Genomic DNA, 24,245 nt, shown 5'->3' on the forward strand with positions numbered 1-24,245 from the left:
AGTATTGATTGACCTGCATCGGGCTTTCAGGGGAACTGTGGCAACGCTGCAGAAAGAGCACAAATTCCACCTCGCTGTCCTTTTTGTAATTACAACCAGACATCCCCTCCTCTCCTACATAAAGAATTCATGACCCGAGGACAAAAGTACGCCACTGAAAAGTAGACGAGGCTCGGCTGCCAATCAGCCCGTAGAATGGTAACTTCAGATGAAAGTTTGTTGTGCAGTTGGCGCACGTCGACTTGAGCCGTGACAAGTTCAAAACTTCACAATACAGGTTAATATCCCGTCTGTTATCTATTTGCTTTGCTTTTTAATGTTACGAGACAAATTATTCTTCAGCATCTCATTTGTTCTTATCTGATACTGCAACCAGTGTGATATAAACTCAGACCAAACGCCCATTTATGCTCACTTTTAAATACGCAGAAAGTTCTCTGTCTTCTGCGTTCATTTTGTGCTTCATCTTCTGATGCAATACCACCAGTAAATATGGGGGGCAGTGTGGAGTAGGGTAGCTAACCTCCGATTAACAAAAGGAATAAGGAGGAAAATGAAATGGTCAAAACGAATGTTTTACTGAAGGGGTGGACCCTGCTGATGTCTTGTTGAAACAAATTAATCTGATTTATTTGATCACTAACGTCACTAACCCATCACAGCTCAATCGCTCTAAAGCTATCTGGAAATTGTCTAAAAGGGGAAGTAGAGGAGCTTTGTCCTCGAAGGCCGGGCTTGTTCCTCTCAGGTGTTTGGCACAGCTACTTGGTTGCCACGGGAGATTAAAGGATTTCTCAAACATGCATGGAGGAATCAAGGCAATGTTGAGGTATGTTTTTGATGAGGGAATAACATTATAACATGATGTAAAGCTCACAAAAAGTTAATTTTATATAGTATTGTCTCTTTAAACATATGCCTTGCTCTGACTTTAGTTGTACAATAACTGGAAGCGTGGCCAACAACATTGCTGACTTTCAACCACAAGCAGACTACAATTCTAAAACAGTGCAGCTACTCAAGGTCATTGTTCACGACAACTCCTTCTGTTTGCTGATTGGCCCGGTGGAAATGTGTCCTGAGAAATCCGACTCAATGGGAGAAATCCCAGACGGAGCACCGAATTGAGATGAGAATTGAACGGAATTGCATAGGAAAGCAAAGTTCAGGCTCACGTTTTGGTTTTCTTTTCTTATTTTTTCTGTCCTCAGGGATTCCTCTGCACTTCAAGAAATGAAAAGATGTGCCCTGGCATGCAGCAGGTTTATTTTCAGGAGGTGCTAATTAAACACTACCAAGTTTAGCTTCATGATGGGGAGGACAAATTGGCCAGTTGGTTCAAATGTTGTATAATTTCTTTGATGTCAGTTTACTAAGAATAGAAGAATAGAAATATCTGTTATGGTCCCAGAGTGAGGAAATTCCTGTGCAACAGCAGCAAAGTGACAGGCAATAAAAACACTCACGCAAAAAATTCAAATACTAAAACACAGAATAAAAAATTAAATAATTAATTTATTTGACGCTTATGTTTCATTATAATTGTCACTATAATGACTAACAAGTCATTATAGTGACTATTATAATGACCTGTCTTGCTCTTTCTTTTTGTTAAGTAATTTGTCATAATTTATCAAAGTTTGTCTTCTCTTAAGGACCCTGTGATATTTTCAATTTCTTTATGTTTTATTTTTGGGTAAATAAAACCCACATTTCTCAAAAGTACTACTGTTCCTCAAGCCTTACATATTTTTTTTGTTGTTCATTAAAAACGTTGAATGACGGAGCGCACATCACACTTTTATGATTGTAATTTGTAAAAACTATATATGTAACCATCTATATATAATTTAAAACCATCTACAACTTAAAATCATTAAAATAAAACTGCAACATGAGATTGCAACATGATAAAGTGTGAAAATAATTCAAGAGCTCTGACTACGTTTTGGGGATTTATTACAACATTTCAAGCCTTGAACAAACGTAGCCATTTCTCATCATCCCATCTTTTTCTCTCTTTTTTTTTGGCAAAATAGCCAAAAAAACAGGTTTGGTTTTCTTATGATGGATAAAATGTACAAACTTTGTTTCTAGAGAAAAGAAGGTGTCTTGTTTTTAGAGTATAACACAAGTTCACTCATAATGAAACTTGCTTTATTACGCCAACATAATGAGACGAGTTACTCATTTTCTTAAACCATTGGAAACTATTTTTTCCAGTGGGGCTTTTAGAAGGGTCCACGCTCTCGGGGTTTGCCTGATAACAGAGCTGTCGACTCATTTCTCTCCACTTTAAGCTTCTGTCTGACTATGCCTTCGCTACAATCAATGTCGGAGAGGAATGAGATTGATTTTCTCAGCCCAATCAGTAATCAACAGCGCGCCTGTCTGACTTAAACATCATTTTAAGTCGACATCGACGTGAATCTCGCTAAAACATTTTTTTTCACAGGGCCGGTGAAGCAAGTCGTGTTTATCACGTTGCTCCATTTCTGATTCAGCAGCCATGCTTGAAAAGAGGTGAAAAAACTGAGAAACAAACGGCAGATCAAACGGCGTGGACCGCTCAAAGTTGCAGCATCTGTTTACAGAGCGTCAGGTCGAAGGAGAAAAGCATAGCCAAGTTGCGTTCAGGTGCTTGATCCCACAAAGTAGCAAAAAATAAAAACATTATATAATTATATTTTTAAAAGTATTCACACGCTTGGATGTTTTACTGTTTTTATTGCTTTTTCATAGCGATCATGAGCAACAAAAAATTGCTTCTTTTTTTGGAAAAAATTACCACAAAAAAAACTTTAATGTCAAAGTGACAACTGAATTTTACCAAATAATGACAATTTAAAAAAATTATTTACTCCCTTTGAAGGTGTGATATGTAATGTTTATATTTTTCTTTTCATATTTGTTAAACATCACCATGTTGTGACAGATAATCTATGAAAAGACACAGCTCCTCCCTGAGCTCCTATTTCTGTCTGAAGAAATGCATCGCTCCCTGTCAGAAAGAACCAATCAGAGCCAGGAGGTGGGCCTTAGTGCTGTCAATCAATCTCATGTACATGGCGCTAAATGTGCTACTGGCGGAGAAACAACTTAATGTTACAGGAATACTGTCCATCTGCTGTTATTGGTTGGTCATGCTAACTAACCACAGCAGTCACAACAATATTGTGATTGACAGTGCTAAGACCCACCCCCTGGCTCTGATTGGCTGTTTCTAGTTAGCACTGGGAGAAGGCAGAGGACATTTTTTTCAAATCATCTCTCTCAAACCATACTGTAGCAACATAGTGACAGTTTCAACAAATATGTAAAAAATATATATTTTTTAAAAAAGTTACAAAAACCTCCAGAATGCAATTGTCTTCTAAAAACTGTCAGCTGACAATACACAATTTTTTCTAAAACCTTAGAAAGAAAAGGCAGCTTCGAAATAGGCCGATAATTAGCCAGAACAGTAGGATGAAGGCCAGGTTTTTTAAGCAGTGGCTGCACTACTGCATGTTTAAAACTAGCAGGGACCACACCTGAGGACAGACTGCTATTTATAATTGCAAGAACAGGCTTCCCTATGCTAGATAAAATATCTTTAAATAATCGTGGAAGGACAGGATCACGGGGGGAACCTGATGGCTTAATGCGGCCAACCGCATCCTCTAAAAGTGAGACAGTCACAGGCTCGAACTGAGTGAAAACAGCAGAGCAAGGGACCGAAACAGAGGGGTCAGAGTCAGGAGCTGAGATAAGAGCCCTGATACTACCAACCTTTTCAATAAAGAAACGCAGATAATTATCACACATGTCAGGAGAAGCTTCCAAACAGGCATTCTGTGGAATATTAAGCACAGAGTCAATGGTGTTAAATAAAACATGTGGGTTATGGCTGTTTGAGAAAATGATATTTGCCAAATATTCCCTTTTAGCCTCTTTTAAAATTTGAAAAGTAACCTGTAGTTTATCCTTTTTCCACCTTTGTTCAGCACGACGACATTCCTTCCTTACAGCACGAGTTCTGTCATTAAACCAAGGCTTGGTTTTTAATGGAGCAACCGAGTCCAGGATGGTTTGACGGGAAGAAGAAGTACCAGGACCAGAGCTCTTCTGTATCAGAGTTGAGGAAGTCAGATGATCCAACAGAGCTGAAGAACAGCAGTAGAGAACTGAGTGGCAGTGGAAGGGTTCCGACAGCGCTTAACAGCAGCGCGAGTTTTAACTGCAGTAGGTGTCAAAGTAACACTGAATAAAACAGGCAGGTGATCCAAGAACACAGAGTCACAGATTTCCAGGTTAGTCACAGGCAGACTGCAGGAAATGACCAGGTCCAGTGTGTGTCCGTGCTCATGTGTAGGGCCGGATACGGCCTGTACCAGGTTAAAGGAGTCCAGAGACGACGACGTCTCCTCGGTGAAAGCAGCGCAGGAACCCAGAACAGGTGACTCGGAATCTCCGACAGAAGCTGGGACAAGGATTGTTGGCCAGCAACATCAAATAACTCCATATCCTGGACCAAAGGTTGGAGGTCTAGTAGTGTGTTGCGATCATACACCAGCAGAGACTCAGTTCCGTAGATGACACAGGTCATAAACAGTACAAACATAAGCAAACGTGAGAGAGACAGACGAGCAGCCACACACACCGGCGCCATCTTGGATCTCATGACTCTGAAAGTACTGAGGGGGAGAAAAATAGAGGTCTGCAATAAATCCATTCCTCCCTTTAGCAGCAGTAATCATCCTGCGTTCACAATTGGTGCAAAACACCATGGCAACAAACATTACCATATCTGGCATCACAACGGCACATTGTGGCCAAAAGAAAGAGAAGAAAACAAGATTTTGATTACAAGCTCCGCTTCCGTTTCCTGGCTCCCGTTTTCACCAGCCTGTCTTCGCTTTCCCAATCAGTGAAGACGCGCCGCGTTCCCCACTTTCCCCGATGCAGATGTGGTGCCAGCAAGCGGCGCTCCAACGTGAACGTTCAGCTGACTTGTTATGGACCAGTGCAGCCAAAGCGCCTACCAGTCTGCAGAACTTAAGACGGCACGCTAAGCCGAAACCACAAAGGAAATGGGGAACTTATCTACATGCAAACAGGGTGTTGTACAGGCTGCTGGAGAAATGTTGCTCATATATTTGAAAGAAAAATTGACACGAGTGTCATCCTTGACAAAATAATGTGACCTTTTTGAACTTTATCCATTAATGTTATTTTTTTTTTTTTTAAGTTTATATGATATGATTTTTCTCACCTTAAAATTAAAGCTAACTTATATTGGCTTCACCATTTTAGAAAGCAGACGTACAATACTTTGGAAGAATTGTCTGCCAGCTTACAGGGGCTGAAAATAAATGCACGCCGCACTTTTTAGATTTATTTATTTATTTATTTTTAGCCATCTTCAGAATTTTAAAATAAAATTCCAGTAAATACAGTAAGGTTTGTGGCTGGATAGCTTTCGAAAAAGTTCTCGGGTAATGCCCACCTTGCCTAAACACACGTCTCGGTTTTTCGTTAAAAACATCTCAAGCATTCTCCACTGAAACCTTGAAGGTGCAAGTTTTACACTCCAGACAGATCAAATCTTGATATGACAAATTCAGCAGCAGTAGCACCCATTCAGAAAAATAAGTTTTCCCCTCATAGCTTCAGGACATAAAGGAACAAAAATAAAATAAAAACGGTATTGCTTAGTGGCACCGGCCAGCCCAACAGGTCCGTCTCCTGCAGGGCCTCGGGCTGCTATGACTGAGTGTCATTAGCTTGGTGGAGTTTACCCTGCTTAGACTGGCTCCCTTTAATCCGCCAGTCACCTCTGTTATCCTATTAGTCAGCTGCACTGATGGAAAACAGCTGCAGCGATAGCGTGAAGGTGGAAGGAGGGAGGGCACTGCAAACATAGACAGTTTATTCTTTAGGTTACTGTCACTAAAGTATCACCATTGAAGCAAATTCAGTTAGAAATCAACTGCGGGTGATGTTGACCGGGTGGGTTTGTTTTTAATGACCTGGGTAGTGATAAATAGGAGGATTTCTGACTGAATGATAAGATGTGAGTGAATGGTGAGGATGCTGAGGGGCGTAGCGGCGTTGTGCCCCTCATGGTCAGCCTCCAGGAACTAACCCGCCCGCCTCTCAGTGCCTGGGAGCGGAGGGAACAGCAGCCCCGCACTTCACCGCTCTCTGCCGTCCTCCACCTTCGCGGATAACAGGACAGGAGGCGCAGCCTGCTTCTGCTTCTGCCTCGCGGAGAGTGAACTTGCATTCAAACAGGCAGTTCGGAGCGCGTGCTCTCGCTCAGAGCTCTCGCGGCGGGGCTGACTCGCCCCTCCAGTCCGCTCTACGCAGAGCCTCCGGCGGCTACGGCGCGCCGACAAGTACCGGGACACCGCGCGCCTCTCCGGAGCGACTTCAGGTCAGTACCGAAACCAGAACGCGTGCTTTGACACTTTGTAGCATCACCTTCTTTTCTAATTATAGTTTCTAAGCTGGCTGCGTTAAACCGAGAGGTGAACACGCGGGATTAAAGTCTTAGTGAGGATGACCAGGTGTTGAACTGTAACTTTCCTGACTGATCTGGGCAGATGAGCAATTTTAAACACCCAGTGCGGGCGCTGCCTGCTGCCTTCCTGTGCATGTTTGCCTCCTGCTTTTTTTATCACCTGTATTTAGCCTGCATTGCGCATGTGCTTATTATTTTAATTACTCGTATACTTATAGGCACATGAAGTTATTTTGAAGAAAAGCTAATAATTCCGGTTTACCTACACGCTTTTCACATCAAAAATTAGAGGTTGGGTGGCTCCAAAATATTGCTAATATCGGTACCAAGTTGGTATCTGTTCGATACTAACATGAGACTTAAGTTTCATTTTTCCTCTTGAATTTTTAAAAATGATTTTATCATTGTAGTTTCTTATCACTACCGTAATAAACGATTTTGATTCGTTCATAGATCCTGATTTAAAAAAATAATGGTTTACTTGGAAAACGGTGAACACAAATAATTTTATATATATATATATATATATATATATATATATATATATATCTTTATCGTGGAAATATGTCAAAAATATTTTATAGATATCTATAAACTTTATCTAAATTATGTCCTAGACGTTTGATAGATATAGTTAATTAATTATCGGTATTATCAGTATCTGCAATACCTTTTGGTATCGGATTGATATCAAAATATGCAGCATCACATGCCTCTATCAATTTAATTTTTTTTTCCCATTCTCAAGTTTACATTTGTCTCAATCCTTTTATGCTCGATGTTAAAACACAAATGCAAAAGTTTACTGTTGGAATCTAAATTGTTCAGGGTTTATGTTAAGATGGCTAGAAATATCAAAAACTGGAAGGTAAAAAGGAAGGAAGGTGGGATGGATGACAGGATAGATAATGGACTATTGGATGGATGAATGGACACACTGATGGAATAATAGAGGGACAAACGGGTGTATGAATAAATTGATGCTAATGCATTTCTTCTGTTAGATGCAGAGGTGGGTAGAGTACCCAAAAATTGTACTCGAATATGAGCAGCAATTCTTCAGCATCAGGGGAAGGTAAAAAGTAATCATCCAAATTAGTTGTCGTGGTTTGGTCATGTGCTCAGGATGTCTTGGACCTTAGAGTTTTTCTGTGTACATGCCACATTGAAAAACCTGTTCCCACCAGCCCCCTTAATCTGTGGTGGTGCTGCACCAAGAATAACTGAAGGAAACAACATAAAAACCTCAGAAGAAGACACTGGGTGGAACTTCCTCCTTCACAAACAAGAGGGATGGAGTGGCGTCACATTTTAGCAATTGAAGGATTTCTCTTGTTTTTGGTAAAACGCCACAAGCTAATTCTCCTGCTAGTACTACTCCCACAAGTTTGTTTTGGTTGTATTTAACCTGAATGCCCCACCCTGCAGTTCCTGCTTTTAGAGACCCCTCCAAATTCACATGTGCATTCAAATCGCACCAGAATTCACTTCAAGCGAACCTAGGTTTGTAGAAGGACCAGAGTTCACTTATTTGGTCCGCAGAGTTTTGATTGCGCATTTGCATCTCCCCAAATGAGCCAGACTTTCAAGGCCACCAAATTCGAGTTTGATTAAAGCGGACTAATCAGAACTGCTGTAAATGCGTCCTGGGTTTCCTTCCTACACCTGTTACCTTCTTGATGTGATCTCATATATGCAAAAAACGATGGGTTGATAATAGAAAAATTGAGAAATTCATAGGAAATGCATCTGGAAATGCAGACTTTTCTACATTTTCTTTCTAACTTGGAAAATACCTACCCAGTTCCAAACTGCATGGGAACCCTGAGTGTTTCTGTCTTAACTCGAGCAAACCTTTCCTCTTTGACTTCAGTGTTTGCTGTGTTTCCTTTGGTTTAAGCCTGTGCAACTGTTGAATTTCCAGCACACTGCGAGCTCAGAAGAGAGCTATCTCTGCACTAAACACTTAACAGGAGCTGGATAGTCCCCTGGCAGCAGGCTCATTAAGAGCAACAAAAAGATTTCCTTTGATATATTCTCTTAATATGTCGTAAACATTAATCAGTCTTGCTTTCATGGCCTGCAGTGTCCCATGTGTTGATAAATTCCAAGTTTATGGGCTTGGAGTTTTGTTGTGATCCCAGAGATGTCATTTCCTAATGAAGGCGTCTGCAGCTTGTTGCCTAGTTTTTATTTATTTTTTTTATGAACAAGCCGGTGGGATAAAGGCGCAGAGGCCCTGGCTCATCAGTTCTTTAATCTGACTGGACGGGATGACCTTGGGTAGCTGAGCTGCAGCGTTTAGAGCAGCCGGGGGGCAGAGTTGTACGGGTCCTTAAGCAGAATTTGATTTGGGGGGCCTTTCCTGCTACCACTGCCCCTCGTTTAAGATTGGTGCAAAATTCAACTTGCACAACCATTATTTTGCTTTATAGCTAGAAACTAATATAGTCAGCACCCGGGTTGTCAAAAATAATTATCTCGATTTACTATTACTATTAAAAGGAATTATTTAAATATTAATTTGCATCAAATTGATCGGGTGACTCATTCACTTTTGCCCAAATTTTTGTATTTCGTTTTTTTCAGACTTTATAAAGGAAGCTTATGTTTCTATTTTATTATAGAAGGATCTTTTATTTTTGCCTCAGTATTACGTTTTGCTGTCATCAACATCAAGTTCACAGACAAATGGTAGCACACACTAAAGTAAAGCAGCTATAACAGTGTAAAACAATTGCACAACTGAATCAAAGGCACACACTTTCACGAAGGAGAGAAGAGTACAGTAAAATTATCTATCGTTCCACAGTTGGGGAAAATCAGGCAAGTTTAAGGTTAATTGAAGCATTCATATTCAAACTAGGATTGAAAAATATATAAACAGAATGATATACTGTACATAAGGGACAAATGTATAGCTTAACTAATTAATACTGCACAGTTCTCAATATTAACCCTTACACTAACTGTTATCTAATGTTGTGCCAGAGAAGCCGCATCTTCAAATTATATATTAATGATTGCTGAATTATTCCTTACCCATTGGTTTTGCCCCAATTAATAAAGCTAAAACATTGTCATATGTTATAAGCCTGGCGGGTAACCAGTCTTTTCTTACCCCCCCCCCCCCCACCAGGCTGAGCATCGTTTGTTTATAGGGTTTTTAATACAACGGTAACAGTGATGGCAATAACGGGTTAAGCTAGGTTTATAGTTGACGCATTGAACTGGGCACGGTCCCTACACCTGCCCATTGGTCTTGCACATGATTATTTTGGAATTATGATGCTTGTTCTTGCAACTCCAAATTTTTGTAACTTAACATTTATCACAAAACAACAGCTGGACTGCCCTCGCGCCCTCAGCACTGAGTTTTCTGGATATTAAGATTAATTATATATTTTTTTCTCTTGCCTAAAAAGAAAGAGAGCATGTGCCTTTGAAAAATGTCACTGTAAAATCAAAAACGGTGTCAAGTTTATTTTTTAGTATCAATATCGAGTTTGAAAATCAATATTGTGACATCTCTATTTAGCACATCTTGTGTATTTACTGTCTTTATAATTGAATTTGTGCTGCTTTATCTATGAGTCTCTCCATGGGATTCATATAATTGTACTCTTTGACAAGGTTTTTGTTTTTTGCTAAAGTCTGGACTTCTAAGACTGAGAACTTAAAATTGGTAGAGCTATGGAGTAGAGAATGGACATCTTGCCAAAATGAACAAGAGTTTTACAATTGCACAATTGGTGCTAAAATTTTGCATTTGTAAATGTGACTGTTGTGAGAACTATAGGGGAATCCCTGGGGATGCTACAACTGACGGAACCACATTTTGGATGCATATTTGTTTTTTCTATTAGCAATCGCAATTGGTTACATGACATGCGATGGGGGAAACTATTTTAAGAGGAAGGCTTTGCTAATAATTGCTGCCTCAGCCAGACTTAGTCCTGTCTTTCCCGAGTGCTCCAAAGATTTCAATCCAGAGGGGAATGCAATTCCTCTGAATGGCAGTCCTTTTCTCAAGCTCTTTTACCGCATGTCACACTGAATCATGGCAACTTTCACCAGCTGCCAGCCAGATGAAGACGCATTGCTAGGCAAGGCCTGATGAAACCGCTCTAGCGGTGACGCCGTCGTTTCCACTTCAAAGTGGAACGGAAAGTATTCCACACACGAGTGCCCAACGGCTCATTCCAAAGTTTCCGCGGGTTTCTCATAACGATCCAACTTCCTGCTTTAAGAGCTTTCCTGTAAGGTATCTTCCTTTGGTCCTCGGCTGCCGTAGCGTGAAGGTTGAGTCCAAGTCAGCACTGGCTTTACTGTAATCAGTTATTCAGTTCTGCCATTCAGTCTCAGACAGAGGAATCCCCATGGCTCACCACACACCCAATCAGCCTTTTAAGTGTGCGGCTTTACAGTTGTAGGTCTTCGACCGAGGCTGCAGCAGAAAAATGTTTCTAGACTCCAGGGGGGATTTGGTGGTCGGGAAGCCTCTGCAGCTTGTACAAGTATATTTCACCAATAGTTGTCCTGCGCTGAGGCCTCTTGACTCAGTCACAAACCGTCTTTTCTTCCTTCAGAGTATTCCCTTTGGACATCTCTCTTTCTTTTTGATTTGCCCTCTGTTTCCACTTAACAGTCCTGGCTGTTTTCCAAGAAACACCTCAGCAATAGTCTTTTTCTTTTTTTTTACCCTTTCTGAAAACCTGAGCAGACTGCACAAGCTCTGCAGGGAATGCATGGCATTTCCTACGTGTGAGCATTCACAAGAAAAGGAAAACGTCCTCAGCCACGTTTTTCCTCAGTCGTGAAGTTATCACAGATGATTGCTAAATGACAATTAAAGTCTGTCGTCCTCTGCCTGTCGAGAATCCCCACGATTGCCGCCTTAATCTTTCCCGAGCGCAATCAGCTGCGTTGAGAAGACATGTCGGTCCTGCAATTAGGCTTGCCAGATTAAAGTGTGCCGTTTTATTGGCAGCGGTGGCGGCTCGTATGGTGATGCTTATTGGCAGGTGCCTTTTGGTGGAGCAGAGCATGACATCTGCCAGCTTCTGCTGTATGTAAAAAACATGTTGTACCCCTCTTAGCACCACAACCAGAAATATTCTTTTCCTCTTGATCCGAATTTTGATTAGATCTCTTTGTTGAGCAAGTCGTTAATTTGCTGTCCTGATTATTATTTGGCCAAGGCACTTGCAGTACCTAAAAGTATTTACATCTCTTGATTTCAGATGTTATGCAATACAATGACACAAATGAAAAAGGTGCTAACATGATCTTCAATCAAAATCTTGTATTTTATTCTTTAAATTGTTCCATTGTAGCTCTGGCTCCGTGTTTATAGTCGTTGTGCTAGAATATGAATGTCCACAATATTCTCACGACCTTTGTAGTTTCTATAACAGGTTGTCTTCCAGGATTGCTCTGTTTTATGTCAGTCCATCGCCCCGTCTGACTCTGACCAACAACCCTCTTCCTACTGAAGGAAAGAAATTAATGGTGGAATGGGGAAGGGGTGGAAATCGGGTTAGTTTTTGGCAAAACTAATCCTCCCTCATGTCAAAAAGCTAAATTTTGTTCTCATTTGCCGAGTTTCCTAGATGTCTTGTTTTTAAAATTGCAAACAAGACTTCTTGTGTCTTTCTTTGAACATTGGCGTTTTTCCCAAGACTCTTCCATGTAGAATTGCGTGACTAATACTTGTCCTAACTTGATTTCCTCTCATGTGGATGGTCAATCTTTAGTAAATTAAGTACGTGTGGAGGTCTTGGTTGATTCTCTGAGTTTTCATGTTTGTTTAGGTGTCTCTTCTGTGGGCTATGTTCAGTTGGGGACCAAAGTTGCAACATTTTACATTTTCAGGTAGTGCAGTTGACTTTCACAGTGGACTGAATGAAACAAACCCTTAATAAACATGTTTACTCTCTCACTTGTGGTGGCGGTGCCCCAAGTATCACTGAAGGGAAACAACATGAAAACCATAGAAGACGACACTGAGCACAACTACCTTCTTCACAAAATATAAAGAAAAATGAAGTGGTATTTAATTTTAGCAGTTGCAGGAATTAGCTTTTATCTTTCATCAACGATGGACTCAGGACGAGCAATTGTCTCCCACTGGTTCTCGCATTTGTTTTGGTTGTATTTAACCATAATGCTCTGTGCTGTAGTCCGCTTTCTGCTTTTGGAGCGGTCTCTGATCCACTTTGAGTTCAAAAATGCATCTAAACTGATCCAGACAGAGACCCAAGCTTTTATGTGGATCAGAGTTTTCTTGTTTGGGTTTGCATCAGTTTGATTGCACATTCATGCCTCCACAAATTAACTGGACTTCATAGGAAAATGAATTAGTTTGACATGTCTTGTTAGGTTAGCACTTCTCAAAATACTATTTCCATTTTCAGATGACCGTCTGAACAAGTTTGGGATATTGTTTTATAACCTAACCCAGCTTTAAAGGGTCCGCCATGTTCTGTGGTCTGTATGAAGCTGTCGTGGAAATCCTCTTATTGAAAGGTAGAAACATTGAATCAGTTATATAGAGAAAAGCGCATTTGTCTTTAAGATATTTTATTCAAGGGTCAACAAAGCTTAAACCGCTGAAAAAAGACAAGAATGAAGAAACAAGCTCATACTTCGCCTATTTTTTTGTACAGCTAGTCACATACACAAATTCACACTTCCCTTAAAGAACTTTCCAAATCAAGCATCAGCGTACATAAAAAGATGAAGTCTGATATGTCTTGTTTTGCATCTGTGATCTATGAACACATTTCAACTAGAGGTGTGCTGATCGATCGGTCACCGATTACAATCGGCCGATTTTCGTGAAAAAGTGCATGATCGGCGATCATTGGCTCTTGTTGCCGATACCGATCACCTGCATCTCATTTCGCAGCCTGCCTGTGCAGCTGGTCTCCACTTTCCTTCACACTGCGCAAACGCGCAGCAACAAATCCTAAGCGATTTGGAACTATAACGCACTGAGTGAATGGGGACGTTTGCGTGTTGCAGCGGAAAATTGAAGCACGTCAAAATGCGTTAATACGACATAAAAACAATGCCATACTTGACGGAGTTTGGCTACATCGAGGCTCACTGCAGTAAAAAAGACATATGGAGGATCAGATGGCAGGTAAAGCAGCGCACAGCTACAAACACTCACCCGGATTAGCATGATGGTCAGAAAGCTAAACAAATAACCTGCAAAATTATTTAAGTCTTTGAGCTGCGATGTAAGACGCTGGTTCTACTCTCGCTGTTGAACCACTGCTACGCGCTATTTGACAGACGGAGCGCAACTTCTGCTCCACCTGGTAGTGACTCTCAGACCGAACCTCTGTTTAAAGCTTCAGCATCTAACCTAAAACAATACGTTTTACATACATATTAAAACTTTCGCTGTCCTAACATGAGACGGATAATCTCTAAAAAAAAATAATCTATCTCCTCCCTGCTTTGCATAATTACTCCGCTCAGTTAGAAACGGACACTCAGAACTAGCAGTAATCAGCTAGCCGCCATGCTATCAGGAAGTTTTCATTCAGTAACTGGATTGTTTATTGTAATGGAACCTGTATTTGCCTTTGAATGTTAAGTTTCATACTTGAATTTTTTTGGCAATGTTGAGAGGTTTTATTTTGGCTATTTGCATTATTTAGCCTCTTCAGAGCCTTCATATGTTAAAGATAGTATTACCGATAGCAGTACAATTTGCAGAATGCTTGTTTTGTTTAGTTTTCTTCTTGGAAAAAGTTATTAAAAACAAGTTTTTGTCTAAATTAAGGTGAATTCATGGTCCCTTTTTCAACATAATGTAACCGGTAGTGTTTATGATTAAAAAAAATAATAATAATGTGATCGGTATCGGTGATCGGACCTCATGGGTGAACGGTATCGGCAGGAAAAAACCTAATTGGCACATCTCTAATTTCAACCAAAGATCAAGATGATAAAAACAACCTTTCCATAAGTAAATTTTTCCAGTAAATAAGTCCAAAGTACAAAGTTTGTCACCACAAAGCCACTTATACATTGGTTCTCTGGTTGTTATTTAGGGGTGTTGGAGTAAAGTGGGCTGAGAACACAAACTGCATGGTTTTTTAATGTTCTTTTTTTTGTATAAGTTTTCATTTTTCTTCCTCTTCACAAATGCACACAAATGGAGCATCAAACTTACCCCTGTTTTTGTGGTTGTGATGTGACATATGGGGTGTGAATACTTTCACAGGGCTCTGCACTCTGAACTGTGTGTGTTGCTCTTTCCTTCAGTGTCTTCATGACTGCAAAACGTCTTCCACGCTAGTTATTTTCATCACTGTGATCTTGACAGGCTGGCAGTCTCAGTGACCTTGTCAGGGGAAGAAAATAAATGTACTCAAATAGGGACTCAATATCGTATGAGCACCACTTCAGACGCTCAGCAAGGCCACGTAAGGTTCTCTGCAGGGTTATATTTGCAAACTGAAACGGGGGGAAAACAGACTTTGGCAGCGGGCTTTATGGGTTTCCTCTTGTTGGGTTTATTTAAAGGCGAGGCTAATTGTTATGCCTCCGAGGTCCATTAGTAATTAGAAGTTATCTCGGGCCGCTTCTCACATGGTCACTGCTCTAATTGGCAGTCGAAGCTGTGTACCACCTGGCCCATGCCTTCAACTCAACAAGCGCTGCCGGCAAAACCGACGGCCTCACGCAGGGACGCCCTCTCAAAAGACGAAATGCAGCAAAATGGGAGAAACACAAAGAGGAAAAGGACAAAGAAGTGACAGAGAGGCGCACTGGGCTGCAGGCTGTATGAGCCTCTTTAAACAATTTTTGTTGCATAAAAGTTGGCAAAAAGGTGATTCTTTTTGGGGACAGTGTCTATTGACAGAGAAAACATAGAAAGGCTAAGAAGTTTTAGATAAGTGACTGGATAGACAATGGGAATTCAAACAAACTGTTACATGAATGACTGTTTAAAAGACAAACTTCTAAGCTGCACATCATTTGTTGATTATATTTGAGTTGGAAGCCGATTTTAAAAATCAGTTTGAGTCTTAGATGTCAGGAATAAGAACATTTTCTATGGATTAATTCACACCATTAGGACTTAATTTTGAGGAAGAAGAGGTTAGGAGAAGAAAAAAATTAAACAATTTTTTGTCCTTTTGTCAAACAGAGAAACCATAAGCATTCACATCAGCAGCATGTAGTATCTCCATCTGTCAGCATCTCCCTGCATATTGTCACCTTCCATAATGGCTCAAATAATTTTTTGCCTAAAGTGATTTTGGCAACAAAAAAGGCCCTTTTTTTATTTTTGCCAAAGATGAAATGGGCTAAAAAAAACAAATAAAATAAAAAGATTAATGCTATGGCAATGTTGCTTTAATGATATCAGTGATAAATCCACATTTTTCTCACAACTATCTCTGTTACCTTGGATGATTTGCATCAAGGATACTACAGGACTCGGACTAAACATACCTTATTGACATCCAGAGTGCTCATTCCTGACAATATTTCAGCCTGCAAACATAAATCTGTTGAACCAACTCACTCATGGAAAAAATTGCCTATTTGTTGATTATTATTATTTTCATAGAGTATATCAAAACTATTTGATTGAAAATGCTGCTTGGACAGCTGAAATATTTATGTTAAATTCTAACTTAAATACTGTTGGGTGATATTTGCACAGCCACCGGTTCAGGATTGGTATTTACTTGTCACTTTACTGATTGGCTGTAACCCCGGGGAGCAAAGATGAGGAAGACCGTAGACGTTGGCCTTTTCAATAGTTTGAATACAGTTTGCGTATTAATGCATTTTAAGGTATACTTGGTGTTTGAATTAGTAACAAGTGTTTGTAGGTATTTTTAGGGGGACTCAATTATTTGTGGATGTTGGCTATTAGCAGGTTTCTGTGGTCCCTATCCCTGTGAATGCTGGAGATCCTTTGCATTGATATTTCACACCTTGATATTGTAATGATTATGTATTTATGATATTTTTATGCAGTCTTATAATGGAAATTTGGCAATAAACCTCCTGATGATCAATTATAAGGTTCTTGGATTACAATGAATAACATGGTTAGGCTTTTTGAGCTAGCTTAACTAGACTCTCTTACAGTTTTGAAAGACACTTTGACATTGCAATTACCATATATTTAGGATATTTTCTGCAGTCTTATAATGGAAAATTAATGACAAACATCATGATAATCAATTGTAAGCTTCTTAGATTAGAACAAATAAAATGGTTAGCCTTCTTGAGCTAGCATAACTGGACTAGCTTAATGCTTTGAGGCATGTAGTTTGTTTTTCTAGACAAGTTCACAATTTTGCTGCCCAGCTAAAGTAAGTAGAAGAGCAGAGAGACTTTGGGAGACGACGAGTCAAAGTTCGAACGGTTCATACCGCGGTGTCCTGGACAAGTTGGCTTCAATCGAGGAGGTGAACCAAAGCCGTTTGAGGTTTAGAGCAAGCCTTTTGAAGTCTATGTAATGAAAGGTTCCATAGAAATTAGTGTAATCTTTTAATACTCACACACACACACACACACACCAGGACAGGCACGCTCCTCCTCTGCTGCAGTTTTCTAACGACCCAGGGGATCAGAGATGACGGCTCAGTGACACCCTGTTCAGCCTCCCAAGGTTTGTTTACCTACGCTGTGTCTTAAAACGACGTTAAACCTGTGGAATAACCTGTAGCTGGCAGCTTTTTAATTCGATCTGTTCAAAGCTAAAGGGGGAAAAGAAAAAAAAAGTAATGAGATTAGTTGCAATTTTAGACGGGGACAAATAACATTTAAAAGCAGTTCTAGCTTAAGGTTTTCGCAGAAGTTGGTGAAATGCAGTTGCATTTGGAGAGCCTTGCTGGAAGCTGTGCTGAGGAAGCGATTTAATCAAGAGAGAGTGCAGCTTGTTTACACGCTGAATTGGAAAACCCACACCAGGAGCTCCAGCTGAATAGAGACTTGACTCGCCCACGTATTAGGTTTTATGTCACTTTTTTATTTTTATTATTATTATTCACCCGTGGCCATAGTAAATCTTGATTCACTGGATATCACAATCCATTGGCTGTTCAGAGAGCCAGACAGGAGTGAGTCGAGGATGACAAGGGGAAAATCTCTGATAAACTGCGCCATGCATCTCTGTGCTGCTGCAGAACAAAAAGTTTTTTGTCTTTCTGTATCCCGAAAAGTCAACGGCTTTGTTTGGTCCCGGCGCCCCTGCCTCTGAACTTCACACCGATTCCCAAAATGTGACGTCTCCTTATTGTTGTTTCATCACGATAGGAGTTGAACATGTAAATCAGACTTGCGATCAGTACCGTTTCTTGATGGGTGGGCTGAATAGAGACAAATCTGTAAATTGCTTCCTCACAGTGTTATGATGGCAGAGTCTGTCAGCAAACAGCGGAGCAGAGGATGGTGTGGATTTATCTGATTTGTTGGCTGTGTGGCTGTTTGTCTGTGGAGCTCAGACTCTGAGCCTGTCACCTAATGTAATCCACAGTATGTTCAGTTCACTCTTAAGAAAATGTAAATAATACTTTTATTGTGTTCCGCATTTGACAGCCGGTTCAAAATCAGCCAGAATCAATATAGTCTGCAGTTTAGTGACAAAACATTTGCCACTTTCTAAATGTTGCATTTTGTCATGCCTACATGTTTCAGATCACAAAACAACATTTTTAATCAGCCAAAGCAAACCTGATTAAATTCAGTAGGTGAGAAAAAAGCTTTCCATCCCTACCTATAGAGATCATCTCCTAAACCTAAGGACTCGTCGTGTCACTCCTGCAGAGGAAAAGTACAGTCTATTAGTCCTGAAATTTGCAATTGCTCTTTCACATTGGAGGAATTTTGACCCTCTCTTCTTTTTAGAATTCATCATTTTAATTGTATAGAACATTTTTTAGGGAATGGACTGCATAACCAAATGTGCTTGAGGTTAAGTTTACAAACTGTTGGTCAGAAATTCTTATTTAGCATTTTCTGGTTGAGATCGACATTCATGATTCTATCAGTTCATCACGTTGTCCAATTCTCAGAATAACAAACAAGTCCCAGACCATCAAACTGCTATGTTCTGGGTTAATGCGACAAATTTGCATGTACCCACTGAAGACAGAAAAAAGCCAGCTGCCTAGCAGGGATACGTTAGCAGTGACAAAAGAGAAAATGGGCAGCAAATATCTTGCACAATTCTATAATTTGCCGAGTTTCATAGCAGGTTAACACAGACGGAAAAACAGAACTGGCATTCACAGCCTAATCACAATAAACAAGCCAATTATTACTTCCGCCAATACCCCACTGCAACCAGTTTTAATAACACTCCATTAATCAAACATGATGTGGAAAGCAGCAGTTCTGCTCAGTGAAAGTTTCTCCTTGACTGGACACAGTTACAGAGTGCAGCTTCATTTTGTTCTGAGGGTCATCTCAGGAATAATGAGCAAGAAAAAATGTAAATACTGTTTTTGCTCAACGGTTCTTCTCTTCACTTAGAATACCTGAAGCAAGTTGAACTTAAAAATCAGCTTCCTAATGAGCAGTTTATTCAGACAACTAAACAACAAAAAGGTTTAAGTGTGATATCATTAAGCTCTAGTATCGCATTTTATGATGTTTTAATGAGGGTATGAATTCATTTTAGTATTTAATTTGATTTATGTATCTTGCTTTGATGAAAATAAGACGTGATTTATTTTATGAGACAGCTGACCTTAACCTTTTTCTTAATGCTGAGCTGGTGTAAGGATGAGGAGGGCTTACTTTAGCATAAAAACTGAACACTAAGAAATAAACTTGCCTTGCTTGTATCTTACAGTTTATGAAACATTTCTAAGATGCTTTCTAATTTGTTGTTACACAGCAAGTTTTGGGTTTGGACTCCAAGCTTGTTTTCTTCTAGTCCTTCTTTTAAAGCTTATTATGCTAAGTAGTAAAATGTTGCTGATTACTCGAACTAAGGTTATTGACCAAAATAAGATATAAAATGATGGAAAAAAAAATGCACTAAATGTAAGTGCGTTTGAAGTATTTGCTGTTTTCACTTCCTATATTTTCACGCTTTAGCTCCTTGTAAGATTTGGATCCTGACAAGCTAATGCTAGCGGCTAGCGAGGATAGCTGCCAATTCACCTGGAGAAAAACTAGAGCTCTTGCTTATTCGTCCATGGCAACCAGTTGAAATCAGATTAAACTGCTGAGAAACATTAAAACACTATGATTGTTGCTTTTAAACAGTGTTGGGTTTAAACAGAAATTCAGCATTTTTCTACATTTCTGGAAAACATTTCCTCTGATTGAATTTGTCAGTGTGAATTAGATCTCACAAGTACCACTCCCTCTAAGAATGACAGTTGGTTACACTTTCACCACTTTTTAATTATTTCAGTGATATGTACTTTTGTTACCTGGGAGAAAAAAGTGCCAAAGGTGGAGTGGAGTTTTAGTTGTGGGTGTACTGAGCACCAAATATCCTCAGTTTTTCATCACCTCCCTGTGTAAGCCTCTGTACTGTTCATATCTTCTGTTTCATTTATTATTATTATAAGCCAGAAGTAATTGGTATTTTTGTTTGCCAACCCAATATTCAAACCCACTAGCTCGTGTTGAGGAACAGACGTTCACAGCGTTCCCTTTTAAATATAATTTTAAAAATCCGCTGGAAATATTAATTAAATGAATTAAATCAAGCACAGGCCTCCACTGGAGGCTGATGGTAAAATCCAATCTTTCACCCTTTTTATGTTCTGAGATGTACATAAAGCGGTCAATCCCTGTCTCCAACTCACTTCCTCTCTACTGCTTGTATTCAACGGTCAGGATTGGTGCAGCTAATTGAACATTTGTTGTAGCTATACATAGTGGTGGCAGTGGGCAGACAATCACAGAAGCACTGTTGCAGGAAGAGTAACCACTCAGTGTCAGAAGACCTAATCAGATCATTTCAAGGTGTGGCTAGAAAAAGGAAATGTCACCATTACTTCCTGTGGTTCATTTTACGTCTTCAGTCTACAACCCCCAGGATACTGTGAAACAGTTCATAGCCGAGTTTGATCCAGCCAGGCTGAGAGTCGCCTCTTTTACGTTTCAAGTCGTGGTTCTCAATCGGAAAAGGCTAGTTTGCTCCCTCTGGATTGGTGAAGGAACTCAAATGTCTTGGAGTCTTGCTTATGAGTCATTAGACTGCTGTATTTGGGGTGTTGGTCCCCAAATACATCAAAGACTGAGCCAAACAGCAAAATTCTGTCAACACCTGTGGCCATGAATAAATCGTAAATACAAGCGGCTTCAGCGATTTTCCTCTGTAGGAACTGACAGCCTTAGATACAGGGTGAAAAGCTCAATCCAGGCAGAGTTTGTGATGGAACTACACCCAAAGTAGATGGTTCAGGGTGTTTAGGACATCTGATCAAGATGCCACCAGCCTTTTGAAATTTTCTGGCACAATCCATTGGGAGGAGAGCCAGAGGCAAACCCAGAACATGCATGGGAACCGCTTGAGATCTCTCTTAAATGAGCTGGAGAGTGTCACTGAGGAGAAGAATGTCTGCGCTTACCTTCTCAACCCATGTATGTACGGATGGTCAGGTGGGCTCAATGGACATTTGATCAGGTACAGGATCCAGGCTCTCTGCGCATCCTTAAAATGTTTGAAAAGTCTTAAATACTTGTATCTAAAATTAAGGCCTTAGCATGTCTTGGATTCCTAAAAATTGTTAAATGGTCCTAAATATGTTAATCCCAAGTCTTAAATGTTGTTGTGGCAGGACTGTTTAATTTTGTATATTCTGGTATATGCATTTTTTTTTATTCATTTATTTATTTTTTTGTCAGGTTTTGAGTCGCACACTGACATTGTCAATGGATTCCTTGACTCAAGGCGGTTGAGGCTACCGCTAACTAGCTGCTAATTTATCCTTGCTAGCCATTTATCTTTTCTACGTCTGTCATGGATAACAGCACATTTATCACCATTTAGCTGTTGCTTATTTCTGTTGCACACTCATACAAATCTAGTCCAGAAGTGTTTAATGTTTAAGTGGCATGCTTAAAGTAACTTTTAAGCTAGGCTCTATGGGGGTCAAGACTGTAGAGAACCACATGCGGTGTGAGAAACGCAAAACTACTGCCAAGAGCCACAGTGGAATATTACAGCTTTTACTATGCTTTATTGTAATGGGGCAAGATATACCAACCATTTCCAATATTTATAGATTTTTCAGCCTTAAATTTTATTAAAGGTGGCATATAAGTAGTCTTAAAAAGTCTTAAATTTGACTTCCTGACACCTGCTACATTTTCTACAGAGGCTATTGTCTTAAAATCAGTTTCTACCAGATTTTAAAGGTAAAAGCTGAACACAAAGTCCTACGATACATTGATCATTAGAAGAATAATCATTATAATCTTTGTAGGTACTTGTGAAAAGTCTTACCCTATAAAATGATGCCAAACTAGTGAAAATGCATCCCATCCCCCGCACACAGCAATCCTCTAGACTCCATATAACTCATAACTTTTCTGTTTCCTTTTGCAGTCTAATGTCCTTTTTCTGCGTAGTCCTTGAAACAAATCAGACTTGGCACAAGTCTTTAGGAGCGCACCGCACGCATCCTAATCGGCCTCTACAACGCCTATGAATAATTACTTTCTTCAATTCAATTGTGCAATCAGTTCTGGGAGTACATGTGGCCAGGCTCGGCCCGGATACAGCAGGGATATCTGACGTGCGCAGCCTGCTTTCTAATTTCTAAGTTATTGCCATGAAGGCCGAACCGAAAACCCATTTAATCAAAAGTAAATTTCTTCATTTTAATTTGGCTTTGCAGACATACTGAGTATAAGGTAAAAATATATATATATGTGAGGAGTCTAATTCCTGACGGCGTGTTTATGAAGAAAACTGAAAAGACTGCGATCAGGTAATGGTGAAAAACATTCATTTTATGGCCAGCGTGAAGATCTGTCTCTCTACCAGATACAAGAATTGTCTTTTATTAATTTTTTTTAATTTTTGGGATCAAAGGGTTTCTCCATCCAATTTTCTTTGGAATTCAAAGAATTTACGTCTCAGCTGGTTTGATTTTTCCTTTTTAAATCCAGGATGGAAGATTCAATCATTTTTGATAGTTTTTGCTGAAGAGGGTAATGGAAACATCTCGACACTCAGAGCCACCCATCTGCACATATACATTCCCAATACTAACAGACTAATTACTAGCGATTTTGTGTATCGCCAGTCATTAGCAGCACACGCCAAATGTAAATGACTGCGCTCTACGAGCTGTTCTGGTTGTAATCATTGATTTTCTCTCGCGTTTACCCAGTTGCTGTACCATGAGTGTCTTGGGGCTCATTATGGAGGGTTACAATGTGGGCAGATTACACACTATGAGCCAGGGTCATTAGCTCTGGGTGTCTATTTGCATTACTACTGAACTGTTCAAAGTGATTGCTGTTTAGCATTTCTCCATTTTACATGGCATTTTAGATGGGGTGTTGGTGACGATGCAGCAGCTAATTACAAACGTCAAAGCTTCCCGCAAGACGATGGGTTTGTTTTTAGACTCTGAACAACAAGTGGAAGTGTTGACACACCTGCTGTGGTGCTAAACATGTTTAAATGGCTGAAGCTAATTATCATTACATTCAAGAACAAAAAAATGCTATACAGTTACACCTGTATATGTGACCCTGAGGAAGACCTACACTGTTCTTATTATAGCCCAGACAGTACAGCTCTTATTCACCAGGGAAAATAATCTCTCAACATGTCAACATGTTTCTGATAGATGGGGCTTTTGACATCAACATCAGAGGTCAGTAACTATCCAAGTAATCCACACGAGCAGAAAGGTCTAAAATGGTTATGTTCAATAAATCAAGTATGTGTTAGAAAATAGAATGATAGATTGAATACATTTCCCAGATGTGTGTAATATTAAAGAGAAAGTAATTTTTTTTTTTTTTTTTTTGCAAGTAGCATAAAGATATTTACAAAACTCTGTAGGTGTCCTGCTGAAGTTGGGAAAAAAAACACAATTTTTCAATTTAACATTTCCATTAAGTAGGAAACCCTATTAGAGTTACACATGAATACGTTTGTTCAAGCAAAAAGTAATTGAACAGCATCCTGTGCCTTCATCCTACAACTACTTCCTGTCTTCTTCGTGGTTTGCACCAGTGGTGACATCCGAATGTTGATCATGTGACTCGTGTTTCCATTGCAGTTTTGCAAAATAAACCAATTTTGATGTGACAATAAAACACCTCATCCAAGCATTTTTTTAATTGAAGAACAGGTTTTTCAAAATTGGCGTATTTGGATTCAGCAAGTTTATTTTCAAAATGTCAAATTGTGCAATGATATAATCAATGGAAAAGTAGCTGTTGTCACATGACCAAACAAATACCACATGACCAATCTCCTCCAATTTACCTTCATAATCGGCAACAAAATGGAAATAAATACTGATCATTAATTAACTGGGCCAGTTTTATCCATCAGGCCGATACCGATATGTTAAGTGACTAATATCAGCCGATAAATCATTCTAGCTGCTTCATTGCAGAACTACTACCTCTGTAAAGGAAACTGCAACACATTCTCTGGTTTTATGTGTTCTAGTCCTGGAACAAAAAGATCATCACAGGTCTAGACCAGACCTGGAGGCAAACCAGAGATCGGTATCGATCAGGGAAAGCGTGGTCGGTGTAT

General features: G+C 39.8%; 1 protein-coding gene across 4 annotated transcripts in view; it reads left to right on the plus strand.

Moving 5' to 3' along the window:
- LOC103472023 (CMP-N-acetylneuraminate-beta-galactosamide-alpha-2,3-sialyltransferase 1-like) overlaps window positions 1-24,245 on the plus strand; it is a 110,233-nt gene that overhangs the window by 15,970 nt on the left and 70,018 nt on the right. For 2 of the 4 annotated variants that reach the window (XM_008421368.3, XM_008421369.3), the window contains exon 1: window positions 6,280-6,418. The exons of the other annotated variants lie outside the window; for them this stretch is intronic. The gene's annotated coding sequence lies outside the window, so the exon portion shown is untranslated. Of the gene's footprint in view, window positions 1-6,279; window positions 6,419-24,245 lie in introns of those variants that run through there. 4 annotated transcript variants of the gene reach the window in all.

This window comes from Poecilia reticulata, chromosome 11 (genome assembly GCF_904066995.2).
Source record: "Poecilia reticulata chromosome 11, P_reticulata-male-v2, whole genome shotgun sequence".
In the NCBI taxonomy this organism is placed as follows: domain Eukaryota; kingdom Metazoa; phylum Chordata; class Actinopteri; order Cyprinodontiformes; family Poeciliidae; genus Poecilia; species Poecilia reticulata.